At 31.9% G+C, this 10,817-nt stretch overlaps 1 non-coding gene across 1 annotated transcript; it reads left to right on the top strand.

The window, feature by feature from the left end:
• The first annotated feature begins 3,094 nt into the window (after positions 1-3,094).
• On the top strand, positions 3,095-3,201 carry LOC149515670 (small nucleolar RNA R71). The gene has a single exon (XR_016326368.1). It is a non-coding gene; the product is annotated as a small nucleolar RNA R71 (small nucleolar RNA).
• Positions 3,202-10,817: the final 7,616 nt, after the last annotated feature.

The raw sequence follows: 10,817 nt of genomic DNA, 5'->3' as shown, positions 1-10,817 counted from the left end.
AATTCTTGGATTTTAAGATTTTGTCAAATTGTTTTGAACCTAAATAAAATGGATGTCTCTTGTCTTTGCGCAATTTTTGTTTCGCAGAAACTGTGCAAAGAAAGTTAACTATAAACATCCTATTTTGTCTGAAATTTTCTTGGGATCGAAATCAGGCTTCAACCATAAAATTGGGCTTGATTGGGAAGCTTCAAGCCCAATAGGAGAATTTTAATTTTAATTTTTGGTTTAATTTTAATTTTTCAAAAAGTCAAAAAAAAGTCAAAAGTAAAATAAAAGAAGTGGGTTAAAAAAGGGTAAGAACAAAATTGGAGATTTTTTAGGAAAATCAATCTTGAAATCATGTTTATATGAAATTGGAAACAAAATCAAAGCCTTGACCAGAATCAAGTTAAAAACCCTAAACTAAAGTAAGGCTTTAAAGGTGAATCATGAATAAGATCAACTATAGATGATCAAATTGGTTATTTAGGAATTAATGCTTCCAAAATTAAAGGAAATTGAATCTGTTGATAAATTGGATTTGATCAACAAGCAGAAGATAGAAAAAAGTTTATACAAAAACTCTTGATAGAAAAAAGAAAGAGATTGTTTAGCAAATCAAAGGAGTTTAGGGTTTTTTATTCTATGGTTTTTGGAAATTTGGGGGAAGGAGGAATAAATGAAAGTTTTCAATTTTTTTTTTTTAAGGGGGTTCATTCAGGGATGGCAACGGGTCGGGTCGGGGCGGGTTTTTGCTCGCCCCGAACCCGACCCGATTTTAAATATACAATACCCGTACCCGTACCCGACCCGAAAATTTTTTTATTTTTAATACCCGAACCCGACCCGACCCGACAGTGTATAAAATCAAATCCGACCCGACCCGACCCGAAATTAATAAAATATTATTTTAAATATAAATATAAAATTAAATATATATAAAAATATATATAATTAAATGTAAAATTTAAAAAATAATTAAAAAAATAAATTTTTTATATATATCGGGTCGGGTAGGGTCGGGTTTGCTTAAAACCCGACCCCGACCCGACCCCGAAATTTTTTTGACTCTACCCGACCCTACCCGACCCGATACCCGATTTTCAAAAAAAAAAAAACCGACCCTAAGGGGTCGGGTCGGGTCGAAACCCGACGGGTTCGGGTGATTTTGCCCACCCTAGGTTCATTGTGTTTTAAAAATTGGTTTAAGGATTAAAAATTTTGGATTTTGTTTTATTGGATTGCTGGTTTCTGGGTAAAGATGGGAGTTCCTAGTTTTGATTTATCAGTCCTTTTTATTGGAATTTGGATTCCTTGGTTTTGAGTTTCAATCCAATTGTTTGGTGTTGGAAGTCCTAGATTTGCTTAAGCTTCTGGATCCCTCTGAAGTTGAGGCTGGATTTATTATTTTAGGGAATTTTCTAAGTTTGGGTTTGAGCTGCTAGGAAATTTCTGGATTTGGTTAAAAGCTAGGTTTTTTTGGGTTCTTCATGAATTTCCTGACGAAGATTGGAAGATTACAGTGAGTTCATGATGGTCGGAGACTGTGGTTTCTAGGTTCATTTAAAGATTTTGACACTGGAATCTAGGTTCTTGGTCGAATTTCTAAAAATTTAAATTTTTCGTTGAATGTTTAGAGATAGAAAACAGAGAAAAAAAATTTTAGAGAGAGAGTGAGTGATCAGAAGGATTCTAAACCAAAGAAAAGTTTTAAACTTTTTAGATCCCAGGTAAAATGATGTCGTTTAATGGAGGCAGGATCCACGCTCCAACCCTAGGTGACACGCATGTCAACTCAATTGAAACTCGCTCGATTTGTAGGTTTTCTTTTTTCCATATTCTTTTTATTTTCGATTTTATTTTTTTCTCTCTTTGTTTATTTATTTATTTATTATGTGTTACATTATTATTATTATTATTATTATTATTATTATTATTATTATTATTTGCATGATTATTAACTAATTGCATGATAATTTTATAATAATTGTATGGTAATTGGTATATTATATTATTGCAGGATAATTTTTGTTTATTTTAATTTTTATTTTCTTTCTAATTTCAAAAAAATTTCATAAAAAAAAGAGTTTTTCAATCCTACCAAACTATTGGAGAATTTAATGAATTTTCTTAAAAAATATTTATTGCATAAAATCCTACCAACTTATTAGAGGATAATTTTCAATGAAAAATCTTACTGATAGATTGAAGGATATTTCTAACTATAAACTTGGTTTATAAATATTTATTTTTAGAAGCAAAATTAAATGAATCTGACAATGTAGCGTATTCAAAGTATGACAAAGAGTCTCAATGAATACTCTTGAGGTGAAAAAATATTCTTAAATTATTACCAACATATTGGAGTAATTTAAGAAAAATTTCCAATATTAAATTATTTGGTAAATTTCAAACATGTTTTGAGGATTAGATATAACTTGAAATCAAACTGGTACTATCTTTGCATAGGTGCTATGAAGGTGCTATAAAATTTACCACGCATAATTGTACTTTCAGACCTAAATTTTGGTTTTGTGGACTAGAATATACTATTAAAGATACCTACATCAATCTTCGGACTCCTTTTTAAAGGAGATAGATTTTGTCAAGTGGCTAGTCACACCTAAACAAAAAGAAAAGATTAATGACGACTCTTTTAATCCATGTCTAGCAATAGGCCTACAAATCTATACATTATGATAATAGATACTTTTTGGGTTACTAGGAAAAGACTCCCCTAGATGACTTACCCCACATACCTTATAACTAGCTACGGAAGTATGGGTGAACCTGGACTAACTAGGACTTAGCTAAAAGGATGTAACCTTAAGATTCAGTGATTCTAAAGATTTGGCTAGAGAATCTACCCTAGCACTCAAAGCTATAAACTTACTAAGTTTATACACCCCTAAAGCTCTCCTAAGATGTTGTCTATCATTCGACCTCTGGTAGTTATTGGTGGCCATATCCTTTATTAGATCATAAGCACTATTAGAGGTCTTATCATAAGCACTATTAGAGGTCTTGGGCACCTCTTGCTATAGCATATAGGATAGTTATACTATTTGGTATCAACCTATTATAAAAAATCTGAATCTCTAGCCATTTAAGTAATTTGTGGTGTGGACACCTCATCAAAAGCTCTTTGTATCTTTCTCATGCCTCATACAAGATCTTTGAGTCATGTTGGGAAAAGGTTGTAATCTCATTTCTAAGCTTGGCCATCTTAGCTAGAGGAAAAAATTTAGCCATAAACTTCTAAACTAAATCATCCTAAGTGGTAATGGAATTTGGTGGCATCAAGGCTTACCGACTATTAGCTCTATCTTTAAGGGAAAAAGGAAATAACTTAAGCTTAATGGCGTCCTCAGTAACACCATTATATTTAAATGTATTACATATCTCCAAAAAGTCCCAAAGATGGGCATTCAAGTCCTAATCAACCACACCCTATCTAAAGTTAGCGCAATCAAAAGATGGATACGAAACTAACCTAATGATGAAAATAAAATCAAATAAAGCACGAAGCATGAGTATAATGAGATGCAAACTCGCAACATGTAAACTGAGTAAAGAACAAGAATGTATAAAAGCTGTAGCTAAAATAGAATTCAATGACATGAAAATGAATTAAATTGTAAACCTAATCTAAGAATGGAAAATGACAAGTGCAATGAACAAGGAAAATAGTAGCTAAAGAAGTATAACCAAATTAACTAACTTCAACTACCAAGCACTAACTACCTTAACTCACTTCAACTTCCATCTAAAAAAGCAACTAGAAAAATCTTTAGAAATGAATTAAGCAATCTATAAATTGTAAAATACAATAGCTTAACTAAAGTAAAAATAGAATTGAATTAAGAATTAAGAAGTAAAAACATAAAATTCAAAAGAACATGCAAAAACCGAAGATGATGTGCAAAATTGGAAAAATGCAAATTCAAAAAACAATGCAAATTAACGTGCTTCAATTTGTATCAAATTAAGTTGTAAAGTGCAAAAATAGTGAGTTAACTAAAATGAAAACAACATTTACAGTACAATTAACAAAAGAAAATTGCAAGATCTAAGCTAAAAACATGAAACCCAAAAGTGTAAGCAAATCTAGAAACTAAATGATCAACTAGAGATCTAGATCTAATTGGTGTAAAATTAAATGAACGTGAACTAGAAATTGAAAGAATGTCGAAAGAACTATAAGAGAAACAAAATTAAAAGCAAGAATTAAAAATAAACTATAAGAATTTACATAGAAAATTGAAAAACTTAACTAAATTGGAATTTATAACTATCAAGTCATGAAAGAAAAATTAAGATATGGAACTTGTTAAAGGGAATGAACTCAAACTGAGCTAGAATAACCTAGATCTACAAGTTTATAACATGAATCAACAAAGAAATTACTTAAAACAGCTTAAATCCAAGCTTAATGAACTTCAATTTATATAGACTGCAGAAACTAGAAAATTAAAGCAAGTGCAAGAAAAACTAGCGAAATAGCATGTAAATGCAAGAAATTAAATGCAAACAAATAAAAATTAATAAGTCAACAAATGAATTGAAGAGTGTAAAGCATAGGGATTGCAAACCAAATGCCTAGCTAGGAGAGAGGTCCTTTGAATTGCTATTGCTCAATCAAGGTCCAACTCTGCCACTGAGTTCAACCATAACTTTAAAATTAGATCTAGAATTGTGTAGATGGAATTTGAAAGAGATTTTCTCCATATTCAAATATCAATGAGTTTCAAATCCAAGAAAAAAAAGTTGGCTCCAAACAAGCAAGAATTGAACAAGAATCGATCCGACAACCATAAAGAGGTCAAAACCACAAATAGCCAAATAGCTTTGAAGAACACTTGAAATCAATTGAAATTGAACATAAAAACTTAAAGATCTTCAGTATTGAATAAATCAGAAAGTGCATTAAAAATTAAAACAAGTAAATTTTACAGGAAAATAAAGGCAATTTTCTTCAAATTAGCCCTTTAAATGAGCATGGAAACTATTTGGAGTGAAAAAAAAAAGTAAAATACAAGGAAAAGGAAAATGTAAATACTAAGCTAAAAGTCCTTTTATGGCTGGTCACTCTCCCCTATTTATAGAAAAATGGGAGGTGCTTCAACAACTAAGAATGCAACAAAAAATTCCAATAACTATCCTCCTTCTAGATCTTTCTTTCTCAACTTCTTTGAATTCTTGGCTGGCTTGTTTGCTTCCTCTAGTATTCCTTTTAATTCAAGCCTCATTCTCATGATCCAATACACTGCAAGAAGTTAACATTAAGGCCAATAAGAAGCCTTCAACTAGCCAGCTTAGCAATTCCAATTGGTCCCTTTTTGAATCTTTAAGTTTGCAATCATGCTCTTTGATCACATGGCCCATGCATCCAACGACCATGGTTGAAATTTGCCCCTTCATTTTAATGCCAATAGTAAACAACTCTCTTTTCAGTTTGTTTCCAAAATTTAGATCATTAAGTGGATATTTTATGCATTATAAACCCTAGAAAAATTATGGAAAATTACAAGTGCAAAATAGCTTTGAATTACACTAATGCATCTATTACCTTTCAAGCACTTGTAAGAATACTACAAAGGTAATAGTGCACTAATGAGCTAAGAAAGACATTTACAAATGAAAAATATAAGAATTAAGAACTGAAATAAAGTTTCATTAAATTCAATTATGCTAAAGAAATCATAGATGAAAGGGTTGAGGAAGACTCCTATAAGTGGCAATAAAATACAAGCACATTAGTTTTGACCTTTTCTAGCTTTTAGCATAAAAAATCCTTCAAAATGAGTTCAAAAACTCGAAATTCCTCATTTTCCATATTTTTACCTATACATTGAACATTTATGTATTTAGTAGTATTTTTGCCAAATTTCCCAAGGAAGAAGCTAAAATTCAAAAGAAATTGCACTAGAAAAAGGCAAGAAAATGTAAAAATTTTAGTGCAAACAATAATCGCTCAACCTATTTTAGTCAATACTAACAAGTATACCTAATTGCTTGTCTTTATCATATCTAAACCATTACACTACAGCTCATTCCTTGGCTTAGCTCTTTCAAAATTCATCATAATACCTTTCTCATCACTAGATCTTTGTCCCGAAAGATCAAAAAATGAAAAATGGGACTTAAGCACCGTATAGTCTTCCCATGTTGCATTTCTAGGACCAAGGTTGGACCATACTACCAAAAGCTATGTCATTACTTTGTAATTTCATTTCACCACGCGTTTATCTAACACTGCAGTAGGGTATACCAATGGTTGACCTTTTTTATTAATTTTTTATGGTGAAATACTAGGAACCACATTAGCCTCTAATTTTTTTCTTTAACAAACTCATGTGGAAAATTGGATGAATTCTTGAAGTAGTACATAGTTGTAGTTTATAAGCTACTACACCAACTTTAACTAAAAATAGTATAGGGACTGTAATACCTCATAGAAAGCTTCAAATTCTTTTTTAAACCTAAAGTGGTCAATTTATAAGGTTATAGTTTTAGGTACACAACATTCTGAACTTGAAATTCCTTTTCATTTCATTTCTTGTCTGCATAAAATTTCATTTGTTATTGAGCTTTTGCCAATTGGACAATTAATGAACTTGCTAACTTGGTCTCTGTCTCTAACCACTTCTTCCACTACTGATACCTAGGTAGAAGTTTCAACATTCAAGCCTAATTACGAGGCTTATAATCGTATAACGCCTAGAAAAGAGACATTCTTAAAGTTGTGTGGTGGCTGGTGTTGCACCATCATTCAACTAGGGTAGCCACTGAGCCTATCTCTTGGGCTTTAATAAACACATGTATCTTAGGTACTGTTTCACACATTGATTCACTTTTTCAGTTTGCCTATTAGTCTTTATGTGGTAAGGAATGCTAAGTTGGGGATCTGTTCCCATCAATTTCATTAACTTTTAACAAAACATACTAATAAATAGTTTATCTCTGTCAAATATAATAGCCTTAGAGGTTTCATGGAGCTTATGAACTTGGTTTAAGTATAACTTTGCTACATCAATAGCAATATAAGGATAGGTAATTGGCAAAAAATAAACATACTTGGTAAACGTTTCTACTACAACCAATATGCACATAAACTTCTACGATAGAAGTAGCCCTTCAATGAAATCCATAGATATTACCTCCCAAGCTTAAGTAAGAATTGAGATAGGTTGTAAGAGCCCAAGATAAAGAAGGTGTTCATTTTTATTTCTTTGACAAAATCACATTACTACACATGTTCTTGAATTTGCTTCTTAACCCTCTGGTGTATCATGCAAAACTTGGATGATTTTGTCCCTTAGCAATCCATTATTGCCTATATACACCCTCACTTTGAATCTGAGCATTCCATTACCTAATAAATGATGAATAATGAGCTGAAGCCATTTGTTGCACCACCATTGCTTTAATTTGTTGTTAGTTACATCATCATCATTATAGCTTTCTTCAATTTCTTTCACCCATCCAGGTGTGATCACAGTAGAGCACAAACTATTGATTTGTGCTTCTTCTGTGTGTTGTCGAGATAGGGTATTTGCCTCAATGTTCATGCTACCTTTCCTATATTGGATTGAATAATCCAAACCCAACAACTTGGTTAACCTTTTTTTAAATGAAGCAGTTAGCTTTTGCTCTAACAAATGTTTCAAGGCTTTGTGGTCAATCTTGATTATAAAAGAACCTATTTCCAAGTAATGTCTCCATTTAGTTACAGCCATTAAAATGGCTAAGTATTTCTTTTCATATATGGATAAATTAATATTTTTAGCCCTAGTGTTTTGCTTAAATAAACAATCGGCTTGCCATATTGGGATGAGACTACCTCAATTCCATTTTTTCTTGCATCAGTCTTTAAAATAGAATAGTTTGTTAAAATCAAGTAATGCTAATATAAGAGCCATCTAGAGATGTTAAAAAGCTATTACTTTTTTTTTAGTCCACTAAAACCTATCTTTCTTAAGCATTTTAGTAAGTGGCTTACTGATCACTCCATATCCCTTAATGAATTTTTTGTAATACCTTATTAAGGCTAAGAACCCTCTCAAAGACTTTAGGTTTTTTGGTTGGGGCCATCGCTATATTGCCTCTACCTTTGAAGGGTCAGTAGCTACTCCATGTGATGATATGATATGCCTCAAATACTCAACCTATTTTTGTCAAAAAAAAAAAAAACACTTGTTTCTTTTTGCAAACAACTAGTTAAACATTAAAGTCTAAAAAATAGTATGTGATTATTTTACATGTTTTATTATGCTAGGGCTATAAACCAATATATCATAAAAAAATAATACAAAATTTTAGGAGTAAGGTGCAAATATATTGTTCATTAGGGATTGAAAGGTTGTAGGTGCATTAGTGAGTCCAAATGGCATTACCTTGAACTCATAGTGTTCTTGGTGAGTTTTGAAGGTTGTTTTTGGTATGTCATCCCCTTTGGCCTTGACATTCCAATACTCTAACCTCAAATCAATCTTAGAAAAATAATTAGCTCCATTAAACTCATCCAAAAGGTCTTTCACTATAGGTATAGGGAACTTGTCTTTCACTATCATGGGGTTTAACTACCTATAGTCCAAACACAAACTCCACATCCCATCTTTATTTTTGACTAACAAATAAAGTGAAGCAAAAGGGCTTTTGCTTGTTTATATGATAAATGAAGATAGCATTTCAAAAACTTGCCTTTCCACTTCAGCTTTCTGGTAGTGGGTGAACCTATAAAGTCATAGGTGATAGGTTGCAATCCTAGCTTTAGGGGTATACTGTGGTCTTGAACCCTTTTTAGTGGTAGTCCTTTAGATTTTTCAAATACATCATTGTAAGAAACAAGCAACTCCTTAAGTTCTGATGGAGTCTTAGATTCCTCATAATCCATATTAATCATGTATATTTCCCTAAACATTTTTGGTTCTTTGTCTATTAACTTCTATAATTCCTCTCCTAAAATGAGTTACAAACTAGTATTATTACTTCCTTTTACTAATTTAACTTCATGTCCTTCCTTCTGGAATGTCGCTATCATTTCGTTAAAGTCAAAGATCGAGGGATTGCATTTTTTCATCCAATCCACACCCAACATTATGTCACTGCCTCCGATTTACAATACCCTTAAATCATGCTTGAACTTGTGACTCTGCATACACCACTCTAATTGTTTTTACTTGACATCATTGTATAATCTCTCACCATTTGCAATGGTGATGGCTAAAGGATTAGTCTGCATTAACTCTATTCCCTATGTCACCCATTTGGGCATTACAAAGTTATGGGTACTACCACTATCTATGAGTACATTAAGCGGTCTTTCTTTGATAATGCCTTGAATACTGATTGTACTATGATCAGCTTCACCATTCAAAACATTGAAGGAGACATAACTGCTATTATTCCCCTTTTCATGTTGTCTTATGTCATCAGCTTCTTTTTCACATACCTTAGCTTCTTGTATCATTTCGTCTTTTATAATAGCATTCAACTATTTGATCTTGCACACATGACTAGGAAAGAACTTATTCCTATATTAAAACACAAATGCTGTATTTTTTTTTCTATTCTAGGGTCATTTGTTTAGGAATCAAGGGTGTTGTAGTGCTAAGGTTTTTTTGTGTTTGGGTCCAGGGTGTATATGAATTTTTAGGATATTGGTTTACGTTTAGGTTTGGTTTAAGGTTGATTTATGATTTTTACTTTCAAGCTCCAAGGATAATTCATGCAGTCTTACATGTTTATTGGCTATATACAAGGTCACAGGTTCACTAGCTTTGACTCTAAGTTTGAGCTTATCCTTTAGCCTATTGACAAAACTAACAACAAAATAGGATTCTTCTAAATAAAGATTGGTTTGCAGCTTGAAGGGTTTAAGCTCTTCAAATTTTTACCTTCATATTCTTCTACTATGAATTTTTGGTCAATTTGTTAAACTTCTCAATCACATTACTATAGGTTTTATCGTAAAATCTTTGGCATAGATCCATTACAAATTCTAGTCATGTCAGTCTAAGATTCTACATCTAATACCCTTCAAACCAGATTTTTGCCTTGCCACTTAGCTATATTGCTACTATTTCAAGCTTCTTTTGATCTTCTATTCCAAATATAGCAAAATATTTTTGGCACTTCCTTAACCACCCCTAGGATTCACTCCCTCAAATATTGGTAATTCAATTTTAAGCCTAGTGAGAATGCATTCATTGAGCTAAATTTAAGAACTGGCTTTTGGCTTTTAAGAAAATTATTTTGGTTTTGTAGATGATTAAGGCTACTGTTTGGTTGGTGTTTGGGTAATATTCTATGACCATTAGGATTAAGGTTGTATTTACCATACTCATTAATAATGGTGATCTTTATAGGTTCTTACCTTCTTTTCTAGGGTGTGCAACGGGTATTGATTGTTGGGCCTGAAGCAATAAACACAACAACACAAAAGCAATATATCGTAATAAACTCATAGTAATAGACAATAATCAACAATCAACAATGTAAGAAAAATAAAGCACACCTAAATTTATATGAAAAACCCTCTAGTGTAGAGGGAAAAATCCATACCACCAGAAAAATCTTCACTATCAAATAATGGATATACAAAGTTCTTCTCTAGTTAAACTAGAGCTAATCAACAACTAGAAAGACAATTAGATAAATCTCACCTATTACTAGAAAAGATAATTGGAGAAATCTCACCAAATAGGTGACTTAAAAAATATACCCTGAATTTGTTCCTAGAAAGCTTCAAACCCGATCTTCATCATTTAGAATGTAGAGCTTTGAATCATAAACTTGTTGATAAAGTTTCAGCTCAATCGACTACGGATCAA

This window comes from Durio zibethinus, chromosome 12 (genome assembly GCF_047325235.1).
Source record: "Durio zibethinus cultivar Kanyao isolate XHJ-2024 chromosome 12, ASM4732523v1, whole genome shotgun sequence".
Taxonomy (NCBI): domain Eukaryota; kingdom Viridiplantae; phylum Streptophyta; class Magnoliopsida; order Malvales; family Malvaceae; genus Durio; species Durio zibethinus.
This window is presented reverse-complemented; position numbering and strand designations above follow the sequence as displayed.